This window comes from Cryptomeria japonica, chromosome 9 (assembly GCF_030272615.1).
Source record: "Cryptomeria japonica chromosome 9, Sugi_1.0, whole genome shotgun sequence".
In the NCBI taxonomy this organism is placed as follows: Eukaryota; Viridiplantae; Streptophyta; class Pinopsida; order Cupressales; family Cupressaceae; genus Cryptomeria; species Cryptomeria japonica.
This window is the reverse complement of record NC_081413.1, coordinates 357,984,885-358,011,288: the sequence shown is the minus strand read 5'-3', so window position 1 is coordinate 358,011,288 and position 26,404 is coordinate 357,984,885.

Sequence of the window (26,404 nt, the reverse complement as noted above, 5' to 3'; positions counted from 1 at the left end):
GTAGGCATTAGGTTATCTTACCGGTTTACTATGATCATGATTGTTTGTAGTACCAGAGCTTTCACCAACTTCAAAGCCAGGGCCATTAGTATCTCCATTAGGTTTCTGATTTTTCAACATATCATCAAGTTCTTCTGAAATTTTCTTGAATTTCTCCTTATGTTGATTTGCAGTAGCCAACTCATTTTCCAAGAAATCTTTCTATCTCATGAGTACAGTTTATCATGTTCCAAGTGAATTAGATCTATCTTCAACATATCAGTTTCATGATGAGTCTTAGATTTTCATTTGTAGCATCATTGATTCTCCTAGCCAAGTCATCTTCATTCTTCTTTATGTCTTCAATGTCTTTACAAAACCTCATAGTCATATCTTGCATCTCATTCCTCAAGGTCATGTTTTCTTGCTTCAACTTGCTTAAAAGATCATTAAGAGTTTATTTTTCATCATCATCATTTTGTATCTTCTCGTGAAGTTCTCTTCTTTTTCTTCTAGCAATAGTGAGATTTCCTTGAATTCCTTGAATGATTTCCTATGTAGCCTTCAGATCTTCTTCAAGTTTGATATTCTTCAACTTCTTTGCATCATAATCTCCAAGAGTTGTTTCCAATTGCTTTCTCAAGTTTTCCATCTATACCAGTGTCAGAATCTCCCTCAAGTTGTTAGGCCTTTGAAAAAAGAGGACTAGGCTTTGATACCAATTGTTAGGATTCCCAAAGATACTGAGAGGGGGGTGAATCAGTATCTAACCAGTAAATGGATTTTCTGATCTTATTAAAAAAATTGTATTCTAAAATAGTGTACCGGTAAACCAGAATTAATGCAGTAAATAAGAACAATAAGCACAACATATAAAGCACACCATAACACAATATTTTTAATGAGGAAACCTGGTGCGGGAAAAACCTCAGTGGGATTTGTGACCCACAATATTCACTCACTGGCCAATAAATGAATATTACTTACAATAGAGGCCTGCACATGTAGGAAGGCCAACTTCCTAAAGCTCACTGCTTAAATACAAAAAGGAAGTCTCACTGACTTACAGAATGGATTATGCAAATCCAATACAATGTACTGCTTTGGTTCAGCATCTGCTATGCCAAGTTCAGTACCGGTTTAAGCTCATACAATAACCATAAACCTTACTCCAAAATCTACCTTAATATTCACATGTTCTCATTTGCTTATTCTTCCTTACACAAATGATCTATAAGATCTCATACTTATATATGAGTCCTATTACAATTCGCCTTGTCGGCTTACAAAAAGATATTACAATTAAATACATTATGTAATAAACAAAATCCTATCGGCTAGGGTGCCGGTAATCATCTTTGCTGCTATCGATAAGCTATCTGCTGGTGTAGAGTCTGTCAGTGCCAGTGCCATAGGATTGCAAGGTTGCCATCAATGACAATACCTTCAATCACTTACAATTTCTCATTGGAGTGTGCATTTGCCAACAGTTTGCGGGTTTATGTAATGGATTTATTGTATTATCATTTAGGTAGCCGAACCCAAGCCGTCATAGCATTTCAGTTATTTTTATGTTGGACCTACTATTGATACTATATTTTAATGCATTATGGACATAGATTTTATACGATCCAGTGTTTGGATAACATTAATATGATTATGTCATTTATTTTGATTTGCAATACTTTACCTTGATGCTAGAAATTATGGATGCATGCTCTATAAATGATTTAATTCCATGATGATTATGATGATGTCATTTAGTATATTATTTTATGTGGATGTTATTAGATAATTGGAAACTTGATTATTATAATTGAAATGGTATGCCATGTCTGAATTGTATTATTTTCATATGATAATATTATATGTGATTTTTGGAATTATTAATGTGCAAAGTGAGATGTGCAGGAAAATTATTCCATGTGACCATGAAAACTATTCGGAGAATCAGGCCTAAACCTATGTGCGTTTGTGAAGCCAAGGGTTGTCTATTTGGAGAGACAACACCTCATTTGTAAATGTGTTTTAATTTGTAAATGTTTATGCTTGGATGTGTATTTAATTTGAAAATTGTTTGATTTATTAATTCCAAAAAAAGGGACATTGCCATGTGTATTTTAGTGATGTGTAAGTTTTGGTGGTGTCACTTGACACATGTGTTGTAAAGTGAGTTGGAAATGACATGTCCCTTGGAAGGAGTTTGTTTTACCAATGCATTTTTTAGTTATCCTAGTATGGTCCCAAGAAAGTCTTGGATAGGGAGCCATTAGAAAGGTCAACTCAGGGTTGACCTGTAGGTAAACTTTGGGTGAGTTTCTAGAAGGTTAAACTAACTCCTAGGGTCAAGTTAGGGGCATTTTTAGTGGGCCATATGATGTACCTATGAATGAAGGTCAAATTTAGCCATGTGTGCACTCCCTAGGGACTGTTTAGTCACCCCAAAAGTTGAGTTTTCCAAGTTGGCAGAATTTCAACTTTTGAGGATCCTACCTAGGTTAGACAACCCTCGTCATGAGTGACATTGCTCTTCCCCATTCCTTTTACCTTTTTGAGGTGCCTTGGCTAGAGAGATTGTAAGGTGTTGGGAAGACCAACCTATGAACATCCCTCACCCTTCCCAAGAGGATTGGAAAAAGTGAGGAGTGTTTTCTTAGGGAATGGTTTGGGAGGGAGAAGTTTGATCACCCATTCTCCATTTTTGGAGACAGATATTTTCTTGAGATTGGTTTTTGGATTTGGGAGTTTTGGCTAAGTCTTGTGAAGGAAAAGTTAGTGGATTGGGCAGCTCTCCTACAACTTTTATTCATCCTTTTGGCAGATTTAAGGTTGGTTGGTTTACTATCTCATGTATGTTGCTTTTTATTTGGAAAGATTGTTTGTTGTAGTTGTTTTTCCATTGTTGAATTCTTAGTATGTTTAGGAAGATGTTGAATTCTTCCCTATGTGTTTGTATTATTGAGGTTTTATGTTATTGGTTTGGGAGTTTTCAAGGCCAAACTCACCCTGGGGAGGGTAGAGTGGCCTTGGGGTGAAGGGTTGTTTGACAGCCTAAGAGTGTAGAGGCTCTCTTTGGAACAACATGATACACAAGAGATTATGGGACCCTTGCTGCATAGTGTTTGTTTATGCAATGGGGGTCATAAGGGGAGTTTGTTGGCTTGTATGCCTTGGGGGACATAAGGAATTGTTGGGACAAGTTTGGAACTTGTGGATTTTCTTCTTGGTAGCCTTGCAATGGCATTATGTTCTTCTATTCTTGCAGAATTTTCCTCTAGGTATTTGGTTCACCTTCACCCCACTTGAAAAGTCACATAAGTGATGTTGTTTATCCTTGGGTTGGGAGTATTAATGTTGTGATTTTTATTACTTGTATTTGTATTGATTGTGTATATCATGTTTAGTCTTGGTTCTCCTAGCTCGGGGGTGGCTTCTTGTAAGTCTAGGTTGGGAGGTGAGCCTCCATGGTCACAACCTACAACCTTTATTTGCAGGTTTGCTTGGGAAGAGATTGGAAAGGAAGCTTGAAATGATCCTATTTCTTTTTGTATTTAGTTGCAGAAAAGAACAAGAATATATTTGATAAGCCCTCATTTAGTAGAAATGAGAGGCTTGATTTAGTTATTTCCTATTTTTAGTAAAAGAAACTATTATGTTTTAAATGTAACTGTAGACACCTAAAATTGTCATGTCTAATTAAATAAATATCTTTATTTGTTTAATTAATTCATTTATCCTCTTCTAGCCTTATTTCTAATTTAAATAAATACCTCTATTTATTTAAATTATCCTTTTTCTAAATTAAATAAATATCTTATTTATTTAATTAATCCCACTTCTTCTATTAATTAAATAAATCTTTATTTACTTTATTAATTCATTAACCTTTTCTACCCATGACACATGTCATTCATCTCTTAATTCCTACACTACCTACCCTCTTATTATTTTCTTATTTTTTCTACCTACCCTCTAATCATAGCCGACCATTTATCTTTTACACCTCAAAATTTTTCCCTCCATTTCTTATGATTTCTTCTATATAAGGGGATATTTATTTCATTATCAACCCTAATTACCTAATAAGCTAATCATTTCTATCCTAATCATTCTAATCAGCTAATCAACCCGACAACTATAGCATTCAAACTTTCATATGCAATCAAGCCTACTTGCAACCATATTTTCGTTCTTTGTTGAGCTCTTGTGCACACATAAAATTTGAGAGCAAATATATCAAGCAAGATCAATGGAGATAGGAAGAATGGAGATTCAAACCCTATTGGACATGTGATGGTATAATCTTTGTTATTTCATTTAATTTGCATTCTATTAGGTAATCTTCATATGTTATGCGAGATCTTTGTTCTTGTTAGGCTAGGGTTTTGTGGTTGAATTCATTTAGCCTTTCAATATTGTTGTTTCCATTTTCACCATAAACATTTTGGCACGCCCTGTGGGACATGGATTTTTGTTAGATATTTACTTTTTTCAGGTTTTCCTAACCATATATTGTTGTTTTGTAAAACAATTTGGAAAATAACCTTGTGCAGCTAGCGTTTTGGATACAAAATCAAGATCTTGGAGAGATTTGATCCGATCTCACAAACGACTTTGAATATTTGCACAAAATTTTGTTTGCAAGTTGAAACAGTAGCAAGAGCTCTCAATCCAAAATTCAGATCTATTGGAGCATATTGTAATTTTCTATGAATTTTTTATGAATTTTCATAAAAAAATAATTTTGAGAGCAAATAAGCAAATTTTTTGGATTTTATTATATTTTGGAAAGATATCTTATTTATACACGTGATATGTTCTTTTTTATTTTAATTTTGATGCAAAATAGTTCCTTAAAAATCAGATCTTTAAACATTAGGGTTTTTCATTATTTTGATTAGATCTCACAAACGGCTTTGAATTTTGGCATAAAATTTTGTTTGTAGGTCAAGAACATTATCAAAGGTGCACAATAAAAATTTCAGAATTTTGGGAGCACATTTTCATTTTCTATGAATTTTTTATGATTTTTCATTAAAAAAAATTAATTTTGAGAGAAAATGAGAGAATGTTTATGATTTTCTTACATTTTTGAAAATATCTCATAATTATACATAGGATCTATTCTTTGTTATTTTAATTTTGATGCAAAATAATTCCTAAAAAATCAGATCTTTGAAAATTAGGGTTTTGCATTATTTTGTTCATATCTCACAAACAGCTAGTAATTTTTGTAGGATTTGTTTTATGCTGGTTTGGAAGACCATCAAGAGTGTCCAGTAAAAATTTCAGATTTGTTGGATCAATTTTTCATTTTATATGAATTTTTTATGATTTTTCATAAAAAATTAAGTTTTGGAGCAAATTACCAATTTTTTTGGATTTTCTTACATTTCTGGAAATTTCTTGAAATTTTAGAGGTGGTCTTTTTTTATGATGAATCAGATCTTTGAATTGGTTTAAAAAATGCATTGTTGAAGGCCCCTATTTCACAAAGTCTTTTTGGATCTAAAATTTACCTAACTTGTGTGCTTGCAGGAAGGGGTGATCATTTGAAACAGTCCAAACTACTAACAAATCTTTGTTGCAGGACCTTGGCAAGAAATTTTTTATCTTTATTATGTGTCTTGTTTTCATAGACTAGCAAACACTTCAATTGGTGCACTAAAATTGAACCAGTGTCTTTTGTGTCTTGAGCAATAGGCTCTTTTTGTTTAATCTTTAGAGGGTCTGTCTCCCTGTGTGGTCATTAGGACTACTAGTGAGGAGAGAATGACCCAAGTGGTAGCGAGGAAAACCCACCTCTTCTGAACCACTATAAACAACTATATCCATGGTGAAAACCATGGGTAACGTGTGTTGATTAGTTCATACCGACACCATGTCTCCCCATAAACCTGTTTGATCAAATTTATTTGATCAGTTGTAGGGCGTAACCCCTACCAGCTGGGAGCCTTCTGTATTTATAGAGCTGAAAGTGCTGCATGTATGGCCACACGAGTGGATGCCCTTACTAGCACATTTTTGTTTTAGAAGCCAAAATCCTTCTAGTTGTTGGGTCAGGAGGTCGGACCTCTAGAGCGACCCACACACATACGGTTCTTAGTAGAGATACAAAGTTCACCACGAGGAGTTTTCTTGGGGACCGATGCTTGGCTGCCCCAAGAAGTGAGTGCCGAGGGTGGAGCCAATGGGGTCAAGCATCTAAGTATCCACTCTGAATAGCATAGCCTCATGTGGGATCAACAACTATTGTCCTGGCCAACCATAAGAATTGTGCTTGTCTTCTTTTGAACAATCAAACATTCAAGATCAAACATCAAAACATTGTGTCTTTTGTGTCTTCAAGTGTATGTAAAACAATTTTACATCAAACAACACACTTTTCTTTGTCATTTTTTGTCTAAACACTTGCAAACATTTGTTAGGCCCAATATGGAAAGCTAATGTACTGAGAGGGGAGGGGTGAATCAGTACTTCAAAACATTTCTTCAATATTAACCTTACTGTTATGCATAAACAGAATAGTGCAGTAACATAAAATAAAGTTAAAATAAATAGATAACAATCATACATGATTCACTCCATAACACATATATTTTGGTTATGCAGAAACTCTTGGTTAGAGAGAAAAACTGCGATGGGTATGGCACCCACAACTTCACTGCTACAATAATAAAGAATGCTCGGTTAGAGCTACATTTAGCTATTTCTGATAGCTTACCCTGTTAGGAGTAACAAGATCTGTTAGATCTACCTTGCTAAAGGATTTTACAACATTAATCTAAATGTTGCACCTGGTTAGAGGCTTTACAATTTATAGACTTGGTTAGAGTCTTTTACCCTATTAAAGGTTTCTCTTTCAACTTCACAATATTACAATAAAATCATTAAAAACATCTGCAAGTTTACATCTGAAATGTTATAGCAGATTCTATGTGCTCGGAATAAGATTACCTTGCTTATAGCATACCTCAGTAACCCATATAGTAACTCGGTAAACCCTTCTGTTTACTCTGTTCTTCGACTGTTCTCTGAAAACCTTCTCGGTGACCTCTGTGTCTCTGTAACAGTCTTCCTTCATACATACATGCACACACCTTGTTCTTTTCTCATGTTGTATAAATAGATCCCTTAAAATGGTGATCTAATTCATTGCTTCGATCTTACAAACAATATTCCTTGAATGAATAACTAAGCAAAATATTTCATTGGTTAGATTGACCTTGTAATCATACACAATCTTCTAGTGCAATTTCCAATGTAATAACGATTAGATGTGCCTCGATCTTGTAACAGTTTTCATATGCATGTCAGGTTCAATGTATCTGGTAACACGTTTCACTCGGTGAATATCAACTCGGTGTGTTAACTTTACTGCTCGGTAGCCATAAAAAGATACTCGGTAGACAGCTCGGTGAATACTATGTTCTGTGACTGCTTTCTTCTGTAACCGACTAGACTGTGCATACCGACTTCTTTGTTTATACCGACTACATGATTCGATAGTGCTAACTGACTAGAATATATAGTATGACTTTGAATACAAAAACTAATGGCAACTCGATAAGTAGTAACAATCTCCCCTTTTGACATTAGTTGAGATGTTTGACAAAAACTACTTTCAAATTCATAACTCAAAAATCTATATACTTTTGCAAAATGACTATACTTGACAATATATACAATAATCAGTGAAATAGTATATGCAGATATAGTCCCCTTGTCATTATTCTATATACTCAGATTTTGCATGCTCGGTTTTGTTCTGTGCTTGTGTGCTCTGCAAGCTTTGCTCGGTATACTCCCCTGTATACAATACTCAAAACCGTATCACTCTCCAAATATAGAATTACTCCCCTTTTGTCTAGTATTACTCCCCCTTTTTGACAAACATCAAAAACTTAATTTCCATCTAGGGGCGTTAACTAATCAAAAATAGATTTATACTTATTCTGGGCATCGGTGAGTGCGACTGAGAGTGCATCCTTTACACTTTCCATTAAATAATTTTGTGCTTGAATATCAGCTAATAGTGATATTAAGCCATCAAGAGTGCTTCCCTCTTTTGTAGTTGAGAGGCATGTAGCTCAGTTAATCTATTCCTGTATTGATGAGAGATGAGGAAGGAATAATGTCTGAAGGGTCATTATATCCATCCTGATCTTATGCTCTTCATTTCTGAGTTCTAACTGTTGAGACATGAGCTGTTGAAGCTTGGTATAAAAATTCTGAACTGAATTAGGCTCGGTGGTCAACTTAGTTGAGAGATCGGTGATCTCTTTCTCAATTTCATCAGTTTTATTCTTGACATCTTTAATGAATAAGGAAAATGTACAAAGTTTCTAAAATAAATAAAGAATATGCTTGAGTTGAGGGGACAACTCAGCAATGAATTTGACAAGCTTTACTTTTCCTATAGCTAGAGCTTTTTGTACCTCTTCAATCACCTTTGTTGTAAGCTCTTTATCTTTTAGCTTGCTTAAGTACTCAGATGCATCAACTCCAGATGTTTCTATTTGAGTAAGTAGTTCATCTAGTTGAATGTGGATGGCTGCATCGGTTGACACTATTACTGAAGGTAGCATATCTGTTAGTAGTGTCTTTACCTTCTGTAATACTTTATTCTTCTTTTGAATAGCCAGTTGTTTTTCTTGCTCGGCCTTTGCTTTGCATAGTTCACCAAAATCAATAAGTGCTTGCCCTTTTAATTTTGAGATATCCACATTGGGCAACTCTATCGGTTTAGTTAAATCAACTTTGAAACTATGCTTTCTCACCTTCTTCTCTTTACCTTTGGTCGGTTGTACTAAGACAAGTGCTTGTGAGGCTTGTTGACCCTTGGTAGGTTGCTCGGTAGATGCAACACTTTGGTCGATTCCTGTAGCCATTGTAGTGTCCTTGGGTGTCTCGGTACTAGGGGTCTCAGCTGTAACATTATCAATGCTTGATGGTGCTTGAGACGTCTGATCTTTAGTTGTGTCTTCTGCTGCTTCAGACTTGTGACCTTCGGTTCCTTGTTTTGTATCCTTAGGAGCTTCGGTAGAGACAGGTGGCTTGACCGATGGATAAGGCTGAACTTGTTCTAAAACAGATTCACTAGATACAAGTTTTGCATATGTAGTGCCTTCAATCATTTCCTACTCTGGTGCTTCTACATCCATGACATCTTCATCAATTTGAATAGTGTCAGTCGGGTCTTGCTTGGAAGCATCAGGACCTTTCTCGGTGACATCAGGATCTTGCTCGGTGATATCAACAATTTCAATTTGAGATTGTTCACGGATATCCTTTAGTTTGAAGATTTCCTACCACTTGGCTTTTGTCTCATTTTCTACATCAATGTATAGCCCATTCATCAATTTTAAGGCTCTTTGTTTGACAAGAAATTTAGAATTGTATGTTGTCAAATGCTCCTTAATTTTTGCTACAGACATATCAGGGAATAGATGGACTAGACTTCTTTCTCTTATTTGTCTCTCTGAGTCCATTGCATATTTCCATCTATTATCAATATGCAAGTATAATTCACTCGGAAGTGACTTTACTAGTTCTAATGGAGCTAGCCGAAACTTTATAAGTGTGCAAATGCTAGCTTCTTCAATTTGTCGCTTCTCATCATTATTCCTAGTCTCATACTTGACATATCTAAATCCTGCAAATCCACCATATTCTTTAAGATTGGCACAAAAGTTTTCAACACTATGAATATTTAACTTTTTGCTTTTTACAATCTAAAATTTGTTTGCATCATCGGATTCTGTATCACTAGACTCTTTTGCCAAAATGAGTCTCCGAGTAGATTTCTTATAGGTCTTGGTTACTTTGGGAATAGTAACACTCTTTTGTTTCTTACTCGGTGATGCAGTTGATGCTCTAGTGTTAGGTCTCTTTGTTGGTGGAGTCGGTAGGGCCTTGGAAGTGTCCTGTTTCTTTCTTTTCAACACTTTACCCTTAGGCAACTCGGTACTTAATGTTATTGCTACCTCTTGAGCTTTTGATTCCTCTTCGGTAATGGCAAGAGTGCCTTTGATAGGTGTTGAGGATGATTCTTCTCCGAATTTCTCAGATAAAACCTTTATCATCTTTGTAGCCTTTCTTGTAGCTTTGGGTACTACAATGCTCATTTTTACTTTTTCTTTCACTTGTTCATAAGTTCCATATCTTAGTTCGGTAGCATGCCTTGGCAATGAAAGATAGGCATCAATCTGCTGTTGTGTGATATCATAGTCAATCTCATAACCCATTGGTGGCAAAGATTGAATCCTCGGTTCAACAACATTCGTATAATAGTAATCGGTGTCTACCTCAAAACATATATCATCCTTATATTTCTCTACCAGCTGTGGTGGAATCCGGTACCTATTGTGCATCTTCTCTTGAAATTTGTTGAAATAGTCATCCATGATATCATTAAAATTATCTCTCAATTTCTTGATAAAATCATTGATTTGATGGGTGATAGGTCGGTATAGTTCCCAAACTACTTTACCGACTGAGGGAAAGATCTTCTCAAAGTAGAAAAACATACATACAGGAAGTGAACCATACTTCAGTATATTTTCCGAGTTGTTCTTCTTCAGCTTCCTTATTGTGTTCAGGTTCTCAAACAAGTTCTTCAGTAGCACTTCACATAAATCTACTTTCATTCCCTTTTTCACTAGTTTGTAGGCTAAGTCAACTGCTGCACATGGTACACTATTTTCCCTTGCAGATTGGAAGAAACAGTAACCAATTACTCTAATTGCAAACTTAAGTTCTGCATCAGTGACATTGTTCAATTTCAGTCCTCGGTAATTAGATTCTACTCCAGTTAGACTGATTAGCTCCTTCTGTGATATCATTTTCTGTGCTCATGCATGATCATAGATAGGATACTCGGTGATCACATGAATGATTTCCTTAGTGATTTTGAATGGTTTCTCCTCTAGCCACATAAAATCATCATGAACTCTGCTTAAAACAAACTTAACCCACTGGGGTTTGAACACACGGGGATAGGCTAGGGCTTCAGTTAATCCCTTGATTTTGATATGATCGTACTTGCTATCCATTTTGCCATCGGTACAAAGTTCAGCATATGGGTCACTAATCTCAACATGACCGAGTTATTCAACATGGCATTTGGTGAAGAATCTAACATCTTCGACTAACAAGACTCGATCCGGGATGAGGGAAAATGCAGTTTTATATCCGGTTCAGAAGCAACTTTAGGAGTCAAAGAGTACTTCAGCGAGGGTTTCTCCACATTCTTGACAACTACAAGATCTTGGATCTTGGGCGCCATTGTAGATCTCAGGTAAAAGCTTAGCAAACTATCCTTAGGGTTTGAAGGTTTACAAACGACTGACGCTTCACACTCGGTAGATAATAACAATTTGACAAGATCGGAAACTAGCTTAACAGTGTGATGAGATTTGATGTAAATACCTTGAAATTTGCTCTGAATGAAGTTTGATCGCCTTGATTCGCTCTGCTTTGCTCTCTTGAAAACTTGGTGAATGAAAATGACCGCGAAAATACCTTTAAGTACTCAAAATGTCTTTTCGGGCTCCATGCTAGTTAGGTCAAAACATTAAATGCACTCAGTTCACCTTTAACCAATTTACTCCTTTTTTTTTCGTTTTAACCGAGTAACCAAATTTCCTTCATTTACCGACTTGACAAGCCTTCCTGTATACACCGACTTGACAGGGTTTCCTGTAAAGTACTTTTGATAGAATTTCAAACTTACAAATTGAATCTTAACTATGCAGATTTTGAATTTTGTACATAATAGAATAGGAACTATTATGATTTAACCTTTAGAGAATGTAGTCCCTTCATACCTTTTCTAATTAATTTGGAATAGATGCACCTAACTCGGTAGGTAAGGTGCTTTCTTCATCTGACATGATTTCCTTCTTTTTCCAACTCATCTTAAATTTTTCTTTTATCTCTTCAGTGTCTCTTCTAGGTTGATCTCTGCAATCTCCAGCTAAATGTCCAAATTTGTGACAATGAAAACATGCCATACCAGGATTTCTCCATGATCTTTGGTTGTTCATTCCAAACCTTATAAAATAGTTGGCACTAATATGTCCATATCTTCCACAACATTTGCACCATATCCTTGTATTGTAATCCCATGGTATTGCTGCAAATTGTCGGTAAGGATCTGTGTGAGTTCGGTAACCTCTAGTGTTTGCTCAGTGTGCAGACCACATAGAGTTCTTTTGCTTATGCTAGCACCTCTCGGTACTATGTCCATATCTATTGAAGTTTCTACAAAACCCTTTGAATTTTGCCTTCTGATAGTTGTTAAAAGACTTTGTCCTACATTGATTAGATGTGTGACCATATTTATTGCAATTGTAACAATATCCATTAGACTTAGTGATATTTGATTGCTTACCTTTTCTAATTTGGCATATGTCGGCAGTATGACCTTGATTTCCATAGTAGTCACAAATAGGCTTTTTCTTTTTGATGTTATTCCTTTTTCCAGCTTGCTTTGATGATTCTCCTCTCTCGGTAGTATGAATTCCTTTCTCGGTAGATTCTTTTCCTTTGTAACCGAGTCCTACATCTTTGTTGGGTCTTCTTGTATTCAGTTGCTCATCCAACATCTTTGATGCTTCATAACTCTTCTTCAATGTTTCTTTGGATTTCTTCTCTGTTTCAAGTTCACCAGTCAACCTTGATACTCCAAGTTTTAATGCTTGATTTTCATCATTCTTCAGAATTGCTTCATGATGTGCATAACCTAGTTGATCTGTCATATTTTGTTGAATCCCAGTTAACCTTATGATTTCATCATTCTTATCAGATACTAAGACTTCAAGTTGTTGTTTCTCTCTTTGTAGATCTCTTGCTTTATCCTTTGCTATCCTCAATGCATCTAGATTTTCAGTCATCTGTGTACTGAAATGTTCATGTTCTCTTTTCATTGCTTTTAGTTGATCAGCCAATGCTTTGTTCTTTTCTTTCAACACTGCAATCATTTCTTCAGTTTCTTTAGATATACTATTCTTAGATGATGTTTCAATTTATTCCACTAACTCTTGAGAATCCTGCAAGTCATTAGATAATCTTCTTCTTACTTTCAGAGATTTTTGCAGTTGCCTTTGCAATCACTTGATTTGCATGATCCATCTCTTCTTGTAGATAGACAATCCTCCGAGATTGTTTATAGCCTTCTATTGATAAGATCTTTCTCTTTAGGTAGTTAAACCCTTTTCCAAGATTGAAGCTCTGATACCAATTGTTAGGCCCAATATGGAAAGCTAATGTACTGAGAGGGGAGGGGTGAATCAGTACTTCAAAACATTTCTTCAATATTAACCTTACTGTTATGCATAAACAGAATAGTGCAGTAACATAAAATAAAGTTAAAACAAATAGATAACAACCATACATGATTCACTCCATAACACATATATTTTGGTTACGCAGAAACTCTTGGTTAGAGAGAAAAACTACAGTGGGGATGGCACCCATAACTTCACTACTGCAATAATAAAGAATGCTCGGTTAGAGCTACATTTAGCTATTTCTGATAGCTTACCCTGTTAGGAGTAACAAGATCTGTTAGATCTACTTTGCTAAAGGATTTTACAACATTAATCTGAATGCTGCACCTCATTAGAGGCTTTACAATTTATAGACTTGGTTAGAGTCTTTTACCCCATTAAAAGTTTCTCTTTCAACTTCACAATATTACAATAAAATCATTAAAAACATCTGCAACTTTACATCTGAAATGTTATAGTAGATTCTATGTGCTCAGAATAAGATTACCTTGCTTATAGCATACCTTAGTAACCCATATAGTAACTCGGTAAACCCTTCTGTTTACTCTATTCTTCGACTGTTCTCTGAAAACCTTCTCGGTGACCTCTATGTCTCTGTAACAGTCTTCCTACATACATACATGCACACACCTTGTTCTTTTCTCATGTTGTATAAATAGATCTCTTAAAACGGTGATCTAATTCATTGCTTTGATCTTACAAACAAGATTCCTCGAATGAATAACTAAGCAAAATATTTTATTGGTTAGATTGACCTTGTAATCATACACAATCTTCTAGTGCAATTTCCAATGTAATAACGGTTAGATGTGCCTCGATCTTGTAAGATGTTTTTGTATGCATGTCCAGGTTCAATGTATCTGGTAACACATTTCACTCGGTGAATATCAACTCGGTGTGTTAACTTTACTGCTCAGTAGCCATAAAAAGATACTTTGTAGATAGCTCGGTGAATACTACGTTCTGTGATGGCTTTCTTCTGTAACCGACTAGACTGTGCATACCAACTTCTCTATTTATACTGACTGCATGATTTGGTAGTGCTAATCGACTAGAATATATAGTATGACTTTGAATACAAAAACTAATGGCAACTCGATAAGTAGTGTGTCCTCTTATCACGGAAAAACAGTCAAAAATTCAGATTGGGTCACAACAAACAACTTCACAAATTGGAAAAATTTACAGTCCAACAAATAAGAGCAATCAATTTCAGAATTCTTGAGCTTCCTAAGCTATCTCTTTGGGTCTCACAAAGTCCATCATTTCTTTACACCTTACATTACATTCACATTTGTCTAAACTTGAGTCAAAAGGTCACTTGCTTGTCCTCATCTTACTTTGTCAACACACTACATACAACAAAATTTTGCTAAGTGGTCCCTCATCAAGGTCTATCACCTTTGGGTCTCATTTGGTCTTACTTAGAGTCAAGGTCAACTTACCTCATCAAGAGAAACTATCATCTCTTTGGAAGATACACCTACTCTACTACATACATACTTTGTCTTACACTTTGGACATTGCAAGTACACCTCAGATTCATTTACATTCCATCCAACTCTTGGTCTTCCATACTCTTTCCATTTTCATCTAGTCTCTCACATCTTGGTCAATACCTAGTTCATGGTTGAAACGCATTCCCAAAAATCTAGGAGAGAAACTAAAGAGGCTCAAGAGTCTGCAAACATGAGTTCCTATGAGTATGACAATGATATCTTTTTCAATTCTGATCATACTACATTACTTGATATGGATGCCTATAGAAAAATTCCAAATGTTGAGCACATGGACACTACAAACAACAATGATACACACAATGACAATATGGACAACATTTCAGTACATTCAACAGAAGTGGAAGACTCCATTATGGATCCCCATTTTAATTGATTGGTTGAGGAAATAATGAGGAGAGATAGACAATATTTCTTACAAGTGATGGCACAAAGTGGAACCAAGATCCCTCATGATTTTGACATGTCTCAAATAATGAAAAATCGACCTTTGCAACAACCTCACCTCAACATGGATCAAAGGAGGCCTAATAGTGGAGGCAATAGAGGACCACATCTTGTGCCTGAATCACCATCATCTTTGTTTCAAAAACCTGAGGTCCCATACACAAATGGTTAAGCATATGATACTCACCTTCGCAGACCATTATGGAAGTCTTATGCAGAAAAATATACTTAATCACATACCAATGCTAAGGACCAACCACCAAAGCAATTGGATATCCAAAGGCATGTTCAAAATTTGGACACAAGGAAACCCTGCGTCAAATTTGGGGGCAACACATTAGAACAAACTCATGACATGCTTGTAGAGTATGGTATACATGGACAAAACAGATATTCCATTCCTCATCATGACTCTATACCAAGTGGTCCCCATACGTAGCATCACTATAGACCTCCTCCATATGAACATGTGTATGATCAATACCATCCATATATGCAATATGCTCCTCCTCCACTCGGTGGTTTAAGCATGGGGTATGGTCCAAGAAGTCGGTCTCCACCTAAGAACAATTTGGAACAACAAATCAAGGACTTACAAAAGAAAATGGAGGACATAAATTCACCAAAGCCAACTTACACAATGAGAGACATATGTCCCTATCCATTTGACAAAAGCATTCCAATGCCTCCATTTCCTACACATTTTGTGACACCTAAGTTTGATAAGTACAGAGGAAAAGGGGATCCTAAGGCACATATAAGACAGTTTTTTATAGCTTGCATTAAGGTAGCAACGGAAAAGACATATTTGATGAGATTATTCCCACAGAGCTTAGGTGATCAAGCTATGGAATGGTTCTCCCAACTCCCACTTAGAATTAAGTCATGGGATGATTTAGCAAAGGCTTTTATCCAACATTTCTCATACAACATAGAGACAGACATATCATTCACTACTTTGTGCAACACCAAACAAAAGGATGGATAATTTTTTTCATCATTTTTACAAAGATGGAGAAATCTAGCAAGGAGATGCTCTTGTGAAATTCCACAAAAACAAATGGTAGAGATGTTCACCCATAATGTTAACAAAGACATTGGTTATGACCTAAGAAAAGCTTGTTTGTCCACCTTCAAGGACATGATTGAACAAGGCTTAGCAACAGAAAAGGTCCTAATTTAGCAAGGCATCGTCAAAATATTCAAAGAAAACAAAGAGTACTATAAAGGAAAAGACAAGCCAAGATTTGGGAACAAAAACAAGAACACAATCAATGATGTTGTGGATGCTAATACAGTACAACCCAAAATCATTTTTTCCAGATCAAGCTCTACAAACAATCAGGTGAATACTCAAACAAATTCAAAATCACGAAGGAAGTACACCCCATTGGGAGAACCACTTGAATCAATTTTCAAGAAGCTAGTGGCAAACAAAATAATAACAATTTCAGATTTACCTCCATATGAGCCAAAGGTTAAACCAAATTGGTGGAATGATGATGAGTATTGTGAATTTCATAAGAGAAAGGCCATAAAATAGGAAATTGTCATTGACTGAAGAACATCATACAAGATCTTATTGATAGAGGTGACATTGAGATCGAGGGACACTCATCCAATCAAGAATATAAAACGTTTAAAGAACCATTCCCAAAACATGACAAGGGAAAAACTAAAGCCACTGATGACCAGACCAACTATACCAGAGCATCCTATAACTATGATTCAACTATCAATCACATTTTGATGGATAATTATGTCTCTACCATTATCATCAAGGACAAAATGCCTGAGAATTCTACCCAAAGACCTAAAATTGTCCTAAAAGGAATTGGATCTTCTTCTGAATCTACCTCTAAATGTAATGTTACAACTCATCGAGTTAAATTCACTTTGCAAGGTGCTCCATCTAAAACCATTGCTTCCTCATCAGCCAAACCTGAGTATGACCTTGTAGAACAGTTAGGGAAGACACCCACGCTTATCTTAATCCTTGAGCTCTTACGCATATCCCCCGTACATAAATCCATTCTTGACAAAAAATTGAGAGACACTTCCATCCCCATTGATCTGAATGTGGACCAATTTCAAGCCATGGTGGGATACCTTTCCATTCCACACTCCCTTACATTCACAGAAGCTGATGATACCTCCATGAGCCAAACACATAATGCACCTTTACACATTGAAGCCTTCTTGCACAAACATTGAATAAAATGAGTCTTGATAGATGGAGGAGCTGGTCTCAATATATGTACTTTGAACATAATAATACAATTGGGATATTTAGACAAAATTTGAATGCTACAAACAAAATTACCATCAAGGCATATGATGATGAAGAGCGTTCATCCAAAGGCACAATCACCTTACATCTCAGGGTTGGGCCATTTACGAAGGATGTGGTTTGTCAAGTCCTAGACTTGGATCTCACATACAACATATTGCTAGGATGTCCATGGATTCATGAGATGAGCATAGTCCCATCTACATATCATCGATGTATCAAGTTTCCACATAATGGAGTTGAAGTGACTGTCAAAGTGGATCCAAATCCATTCATATATTGCAACAATCTGCAACCTAGATCAGAAATAACGAAATAACAATCCCAATCAATCGAGAAGCTATTCCTTCATCAGCATATATGGATCTAGAATCATTGAAAGATTCTACATCCAAACAAATATAGATCAAAGAAAAATTCAAGGTTAAAGACATGGGATGTGGTGAGTATATCTATAGTACCCCTACTCATTTGAACTCTTTAGACTCATACTTTATTATTGTTTGTTTCCAGTGGATACATTACCATGATGTGTTATTCAGATTTTTATGACATTATTTCATGCTTTATCTGGATATGAGATGCATAATTTGTTTGCGGTATTTTAGCACTTGTGATTTATGGTAATTTATGGACTATTGCTATGTACTGACATTTTACTTTATTTATGCAATGTGGAATTATATGCTGCATGTTTGTGAGTGTATTGGATGCAAGGGGACGATTTTCCTTCACTCATTTCGGTGAGACAGGGAACGTCATGATTCTCTTTCATCGGTGTGTATGTCGTGTCTTCTATATTGTATATATGCATGTGTGTTTCGGTGATGCAAGATATTGCAGGTACAAGTACCGGGTAGGTACGGGGTATCATCTGCACCTGACTTCACAGGTCTGACCATGCCTTATATTTTCCAATGGAAGTGGAGGAGATAGTAGTTGACCCTATTTTATTTCAGTTACACTCGTGTGAGTGTCGTCAGTTGGTCATTCTGTCAGTTTGTTCAACCTTCGTATTTTTGTCATTTTGATCTTCTTATGAGTCTTTGCTTTGATTTGCTTAGTTGTGTGTTTAGTGGTTTTAATTAGTTAATGAAATTTATGGTATTATCTCATAGTTGAATTGTTTATGCATTGAAATTATAAATTTAGTTAATTAAAATAAATTATTAAATTAAGTTCCAAGCTGCATGATATTAGAAATATATTTTTATTAAAGTTTTTGTGGAAAAAAAAATTAAATTAATTGTATTTATTATTTCCTAGAATTATAAATAAATAAAAGAGTAAAAGAATAAATAAATAAATGAATAAAAGAATTAATTAGAATTAAAGTATTGCTTTAATTCTTTATTTAGAAAATTAATTAATTTGCATGAGAAAAGAAAAGAAAGAATAATGATTTTTAATTATTGCATGTTAGCTTATCTTTTGTTATAAAATTAGAAAAGAAAATAAAATTACTTTTATTCTAAATTTAGGTTTTTGAGAAAAAAGCTATTGAACCTAGAATTTTAGTTTAAAAAGAGGAATACGTAATTATTTTAGGACACACAGGAAACAGGTTAGGAATTTAGGTGAAGAAATTTATTGGAAGCTTATTGGAAAGATTAGGGCTCTTCTACAGATTTCTTCCAGGAAAGCTATATCAGGTTGGGTGGCTTCTTTGATTTTGGGTTATTAGAAAATATTTCTATTTTTCTCTGAATGATGTGTGTGTAAATTATTGTCAATTCCAAAACCCTCTTCTGGTTAATTCAGGTTTTGATTTAAAATTCATGCCTGATGATTATTTCTAGTTTATGGGAAGAAATTAATTTTGAGAAAATTAGGAAAATTATTATAGAAAATTTGTCAAGATTTTATGATGCATGGAAATTGCAAGATTTGTGAGAAAGGGTATTTACCTGAGAAATTATCCCTCTTGTTTGATTTGTTCTAATAGTTTTTTCAGATAATGGTATCTCTGTGAAAATTGTTGATCACTTAGAAATAAATTTAATTGTGAATTAAATTTATTGGAATATCTAATTTTATTTTTAAAAAATTTGGAATAAAATTTTGTGAAAGAATTTTATTGAATTGGGTATTTATTTTTTTTGTTAATGCTATCGTAGGGTTTTTAATAAAACTGGAATTTATTTTTTTATGTTTTAAAAACAAAATTAAATTAAAAAAAAAAATTAAAAAAATTGTGGGGAGGCATAGCCTCTACCCACGCAGCAGCTACCTAACGGTAGCGGCTGCTGCCTTAGGGCAGCAAGGCTACCCAAAGGTAGTAGCTGCTATCATAGAGCAAGCAGTGTTACCCAAGGGTAGCGGCTGCTACCTGTGGCAGTAGCGCTACCATTGGTAGCGTTGGCTGCCATATGGTAGCACCGCTCCCTTAGGGTAGCAAATGTGGGTTTAATAATTAAATTTTAATTTTGTTTATTTTTTTATATTTTAATTTAGTTTTAAAAATAAAAAAAATAAAATAATAAGATTGTTTAAATATATATATGTATATATATATATATATTAATATATATATATATATATATATATAAATATATATATATATATATATATATTTGTTTTATTTTTAGCTTATTTTAATTTAAAGTAATTTCTTTTGTTATGGATTAAAATTAGTTCTTTGTAAAATATAAATGTGAAAATTTGGTAGTTGAAGAATTATTTTTGTTTATATATATAATTAAATTCAGAATTTAGTTAATTTGGGAAAAGCTTATAATTTAAGATTCCATATTTATGTTTGTAAACACATTAGGAGATTAATTCATATGTGGATTTATTTAACTTTATTGGACAAATGACAAGTTTGATTTCTTTGTATTAAAATAGTTGTAAATTCTTATAATCTGGAAATTCTTAAATTGCAAGTTATTTATGCTTTTGGCTGTTTTAAGAAAAGATTGCTTGTATTAGGATCTTGTGTAAATGGTGTTTGCAGTCAAGCTTAATTTCATTGCAATTCTAGTTGAATTGTCATTGTGTCCTATGTTATTATTTCTCCTTGGTCAGGTGTTGTTGTATAATCTGGTTGATGTGAACCATTGTGTGTTTTATCCAAATGGTCAATCTTGGGTTAGTGATTGTGTATCCTTCACCTGTGGTTTGTCAAGATTAGTTATGGTTGTTTGTTTCGTCATAGAGTTCTCGTAGAGAGACCTTTTCTGTTAGTGTCCTATGAGAGAGAATGACTTTCGAGCGGGGGCCGTGCCCGAAGTGGATGACAGGATAACCTGTTGAAAGTTAGTTAAAAAGTGATAACCTAATAATTGATTAGGGGGTGGGTAGAATAAATATTAATTAAGATAATGTACCTCGTGCATAGGTGTAGTTCTTGTACAGGGCTCATAATGTTACGAGAAGCCCTGGAATGGCAAAATTACCACCTTGTCTTCACGAAAGGATTGGTAGGGTGTGCATGAGACTTAGTTGGAACCGGAGGCTCGGGAGAGGTTACCAGGAGAAACCCAAGATGGGGGTCGGGACCTATGGAGGTTGTACCATGGTATCCACCGTAAGACATGCGATGACACTCTCTCCTTAGAGTCACTAGTGTTTTGTGAGTTAAGTTACATGGATGTTTGTGAAGTCTTGTTGTCCTTTCGTACTTGCCTTACTTTGCTTGCTTGAGGGTTTTCTACTATCTCCTAGTACGGTGGGGTGGTTCCATTTCGAGATCACATGGTCGGGTGGTAGTGCCACTTCCCATTGGATGTTCTAGATTGTATCTTCAGGCAAGGAAAGGCTTCACTGGTATTTCTTGGTTCGTGGTTCATGTACCAGCTCTTGTTCGAGATCATTGTTCAGTTGATACCTTATGGTCATTGTATCAGACTTTTATGTAACCTTGATATTGTAACTTTGTAATTTGTGGCATCATTGGAAGCCATGTAGTTGTGGATATTGTAATATTATTTCAGTGGAATGTATGTTGATTTAGTTGCTTTTATCTTATGTATAAATGAAATATGGATAAATAAATGCATTGGAATACTTTGATTTCTTTCATTATGAAGATTTAGATGTAGGTGTAGTTTTGAACTTAAGCATTTAATTTATCTAAGTAAATGGACAATTGGATTAACTGTGGTGTTAATGTAATCTACGAATTAATCTTCATTGGTACCCCTTAGGAAATCATATGTTAGACTTCCGTTGTGTTATTAAACATGCAATGGTTATAGTTTGTGCACTTATTCTTTAAAAAAAAATTATTTCACCCTTTAGTTGCCTAGTTGAGTTGTTTTTCCTTTAGAGTTCCTGGTGGGGCATTACAATATCTTTCATGTTGATCAACTCCCACTATCTCCTAAGGTATTTAGTCAACAAGAACAATTTACAAGCAATATGCAAGACCAAGGAATTGGGTGTGAACCACCTAGTGTTGTGGCTACTAAGTCTGAATGCAAATCTCCTCTAGTGGTGCAAGCAACTCTTGATATCAATAGTCCTAAGAGTGGTTCCAACAAAGAATCTATTGAGCGTATTGCCAGCCCTCTTGAGAACTCACATACCTTTACCATATCATCCACTCATTCCATTTCCACTCCGCTCCTAGACACAAATCAACAAGAATCAGAAAAGCCCTTACTAATTGGGGATCAAAAATCAAGATATGAAAAGAAAAATCTAAAAGTCAAAAATAAAGAAAAGTCCTTCAGTCCAAATCAAAATCAAAAGCTATTGGACTCTGCAAAAATCAAAGTCAAGGATAAAGATCCTATCAAAGAAAAAGAGAAAGAGATGATCTCCCCTAATATCAAAATAACTGGGGGCAAAAGTTCTAAAATTTCAAGTCAAAAGATATACTTGTTGATCCTAAGTCTCCATCATGCTATCCTACTTTCACTTCTTTTTGCAATAATAAGCCTTCATAAATCATCCACTTGTTCCACACATCTTTTCCCTTTTGGTGATACATCATGGACCTTTAATGGAGCTTCCTCATGGGACTTTGTTGTCAGGGATGCCCAGACTTCTTTAGGTGACACGCATATGGGCCTGTGTAGTCCACACATTAGTAATTCTATCTCAGTTCCTTTATCAAGGAAGATAGTCGATTGAGCTACATATCATTTAGTCAAGGAATTTCATAGTTATAATAACAAGGTAAAGCCTCACACATTTGAGGTGGGTGACTTAGTTCTCAGAGAAAATCCTAAAAATCAGCGAGACAGAGAGAAGAAGGGCAAGTTCAAACCAAACTGGCTTGGTCCTTACATCATCACAGCAGCATATGGATCAGGTGCATATCAGGTCTCAACCATAGAGGGTGAACCTTTGGAGGATCCTATTAACAACATGCACCTTCGTAGGTTTTACACATAGCTCTTCAGAGTATCCCAATTCAAAAATACAAATAAATCAAAAAAATTCAAAAATACAAAAAAATCATAAACATAAAAAAATCATTACTTGGTGAAAACCTGGCAAACAGGTGCCTTGTGACACAAAAAAATTTGAAAAAATAGAAAAACATTTTCGTCCAATGGTGAAAACTACTTCGATGGCGCCCTGGGCAAGTACCATGGTGAAAACTGGGTTATCAACGCCATGTGTAGTGACATTGCTCCTCCCTCCTTTAGGATTCCATCTCATCCTTTCACTTTGCACACACTCCCAACCTATCCATCCATAATAAACATACCCATTCCCATCATGGCTTATCATTGATCTACCTAAGATTGGTTAACCATCCATAATAAACATTCCTTTTCACCCCTTTCTATCCATAATAAATCAGCTCCTATCTATGGCTAAGGTTAATCCTACGTCTAGTGATGGGTGTGGAACTAAGAGCATCACATGTTTCGAGAAGTATAATTTCTTCCACTTTTTTTTTTCGGTCTATCCATGCACAATCCGCAATAAAGCAACATTTGCATCGCACAATCTACAATAAAGTCCTGTCTTCTCCACAATAAAGTAACAGTTTCATAGATTCAGTCAGTTTATGATGAGACACAGCAGCAATAATGGGCTTCAACAAATTAAATCTTTCAATAAACTCAGACAACATTATGGTTCAGTGCTATCTATCTTTTCTGTGAAAGTAAATATTGTGACCACAATCAAATAAGACTTATACAAGTGACAAGAGACACTAAACTTGAGGACTACAGTGGATGTACGTGTCGAGTCTTGGTTTTCTTTTGATTTTATCTTTCTGGTGACATGTCTTTTAGCTTTTCTGGGATGTCTCTAACTAGAGATTCTATCTCCAAGATGTCCTTTACTAGAAAGGCGAGGATGGGGTATCGTCACCTATTTTTATTTGCTGTTTGTGGATTGTCTCTTAGTAATGCTATGACTTGTCCAAGGATATGAGGACACTGTGAGTCTAGTATGAACTGGGGCATCCTTGTTTGCAACTGTCTTATCTCCATGCAAACAGGTACAATGACTTTCTGGGTCAAACATATGCCTCGATTGTCATAACCTATTTTGCCATAATAAAGCTCAATGATGATAATGCACAAGAATCTCTTTCACTTTCATATCTTCTATCTTCCATCCCCATTTCTTTATTGACTTCCATCATCCTTCTCAAATCCGTGTAGTCCGCTATCACATGACTGAGTATAATGACATGCCAAAAATATTTGCATCTCATGTAGTTTTGCACCTACATTACCACATATAAGCATTTCATACATACATATAGATATCACAATTGCATCACATCCTGCACACAACACATGTTAGTACATTTTACATCCTCATCATATTTATCTGCATTTCATACATTCACATTGGAATAACATATAACACATAAAAGAACAAAAATATTGCATTGCATCATGTACATATTTGCATCCATATCATAAGCATCACATAGAAACATACATCATGAAACATCTCATCACATAGGTACACATGCATATAGCTGCTGCAAGGATGAATCTCATATATATATATAATCATAAGTGTCATGATACAATGATGTTAAAATAATATGGCTACAAAATCACCCGAAGGTGTCATAATACAAAATGGTACAAAACTGATACATAGGGAGCCCTATAGGCTATGATGAACTCCCTCCCTCGGAGCCACCTGGCTTCAATGGAGTCTGAGCCCTGGAAGGACCCACCCAAAGATCATCTCTCCTGTCCTCTCTATCTAGTGGTGGTGGAGGACCCATGACCCCACCGCTCGATGCCTATCTCCTGTCCCTCCCTCCAGTGGTTGTCATTGTCTGCGATGGTCTACATAAGCTCCTAGCCCGCTGCTCTAGTGGTACCACTCCATAGTATAGGTCTCTCTAGTAGCCTATCTCCTCCCCGGCTCATAGAACATAGGCATATCTATCAACTATGTCCTCTGCCGCCTACCTCCCTGCCCTTAGTGTTGTCTCAACCTCAGTGTAATGCTAGATAGCCTGATCTCTCTCCCACTCAGTGTCCCTTAGCTATCTCCTGAGCCTATCCCTCTCCCACTTGAGATCTTGGATCTCATCTACCTATCCCTGGCAGATCTCCCTCAAAGCCAATAGCTCATCCTCCTCCTCTCCCCCTCACCCTGTGGCTGCCTCTGCCCCTGTCCCTGTCCCTATGCCTATCTGGACCCTGTGCTGCTAGCATCTGTAACGACAATCCACCTCTGCCTCTCACCATGCGAACTTGTCTATCCTCTCCACCCTCTCTTCATGGAGCCACTCTCCTCTCTCCTATCACACCCCACCTCCTCTGTCAGCCTCTACCTCTGCCATCTCCATCATCATCCTCATCACCCATGCCATCTCCATCTATCTGCTCCCCAGGATCCATGAACTATGGAAACAGATGCTCAGCCCAATATGCAGTATACTCTACATCCATCCCTGCATCCTCTATCTCTGGCCACATATCCCAAGGCAAGGGAATCATCTCTACTAGCTACATCATTGCCTGATCATATGATAATAATGGCCCGAAGTGGGCTTGATCCCTCACTATCCGAGCATACATCCCAGAACCCCATGGCATCCATTGAATTCTGCCGAACTGCCAGCCCACTCTATCCACCAACTACCTCTCTAGCACATAGGGCATCCCCCCAATTAGATATCTTCTCTTGAATGTATATGGCAGCTCCACTGCATCATCCTCCCACTCCTTGCACTCTCAGTATGGTCTCCATACCATAGTGTCAATCTCATCAATGACCCAGTGCCAGTACTCTAATCTCCCAATCCGCGGCTACGATGTAATCATATCATACAAATGAACAAAACTGTGCCCATGGCCCTTGCCTTTGAAATGAATCAGTTGGGTAACTGGCAGATGCTCATAAGCCCATACCTGCAACAATGTCACTCTGCAGCCCAGTCCTACTGATCCATGGTATACAAACTGATGAAGCTCATAATACAAATGCACTAGTAGACATGGTCCCCAGGCAAATCTGGTATGATGTGTCACCAGTGTCTTCACTGTGCTACCCCAACCCACAACCAGTCCTCGTGTAGCCCTGTCCGGACATAGGAACCCACTGATCACTCCTGCCAATACTACTGGTAGTGCCAATCCTATCCATGTCATTGTGTCCCATGCCACGTGTCCATCCCTCATCTCCAGTCCCAGATCTTGAAACACTCATCTCGGTGCATCCCTATCTTTGTCTCGATCGTAGGGTATCAAATCCCCATTGATCGGTATCATAAATATCCTATAAACATCATCTAAGGTGAGTGTCATCTCACCCATCAGAAAATGGAAAGTGCAAGTCTCTAAGTGCCATCTCTCAGCTAATGTAGTCAACAACCCCATGTTCGCTCGAAACTCAGGCACATACAAAATATGTCGCAAGCCAATAACCTCAATAGCTGCTCTATCCTCAAATTTTAGCTCCGGTCGTAAGCTCTGATTTGATGGGAATCTCTC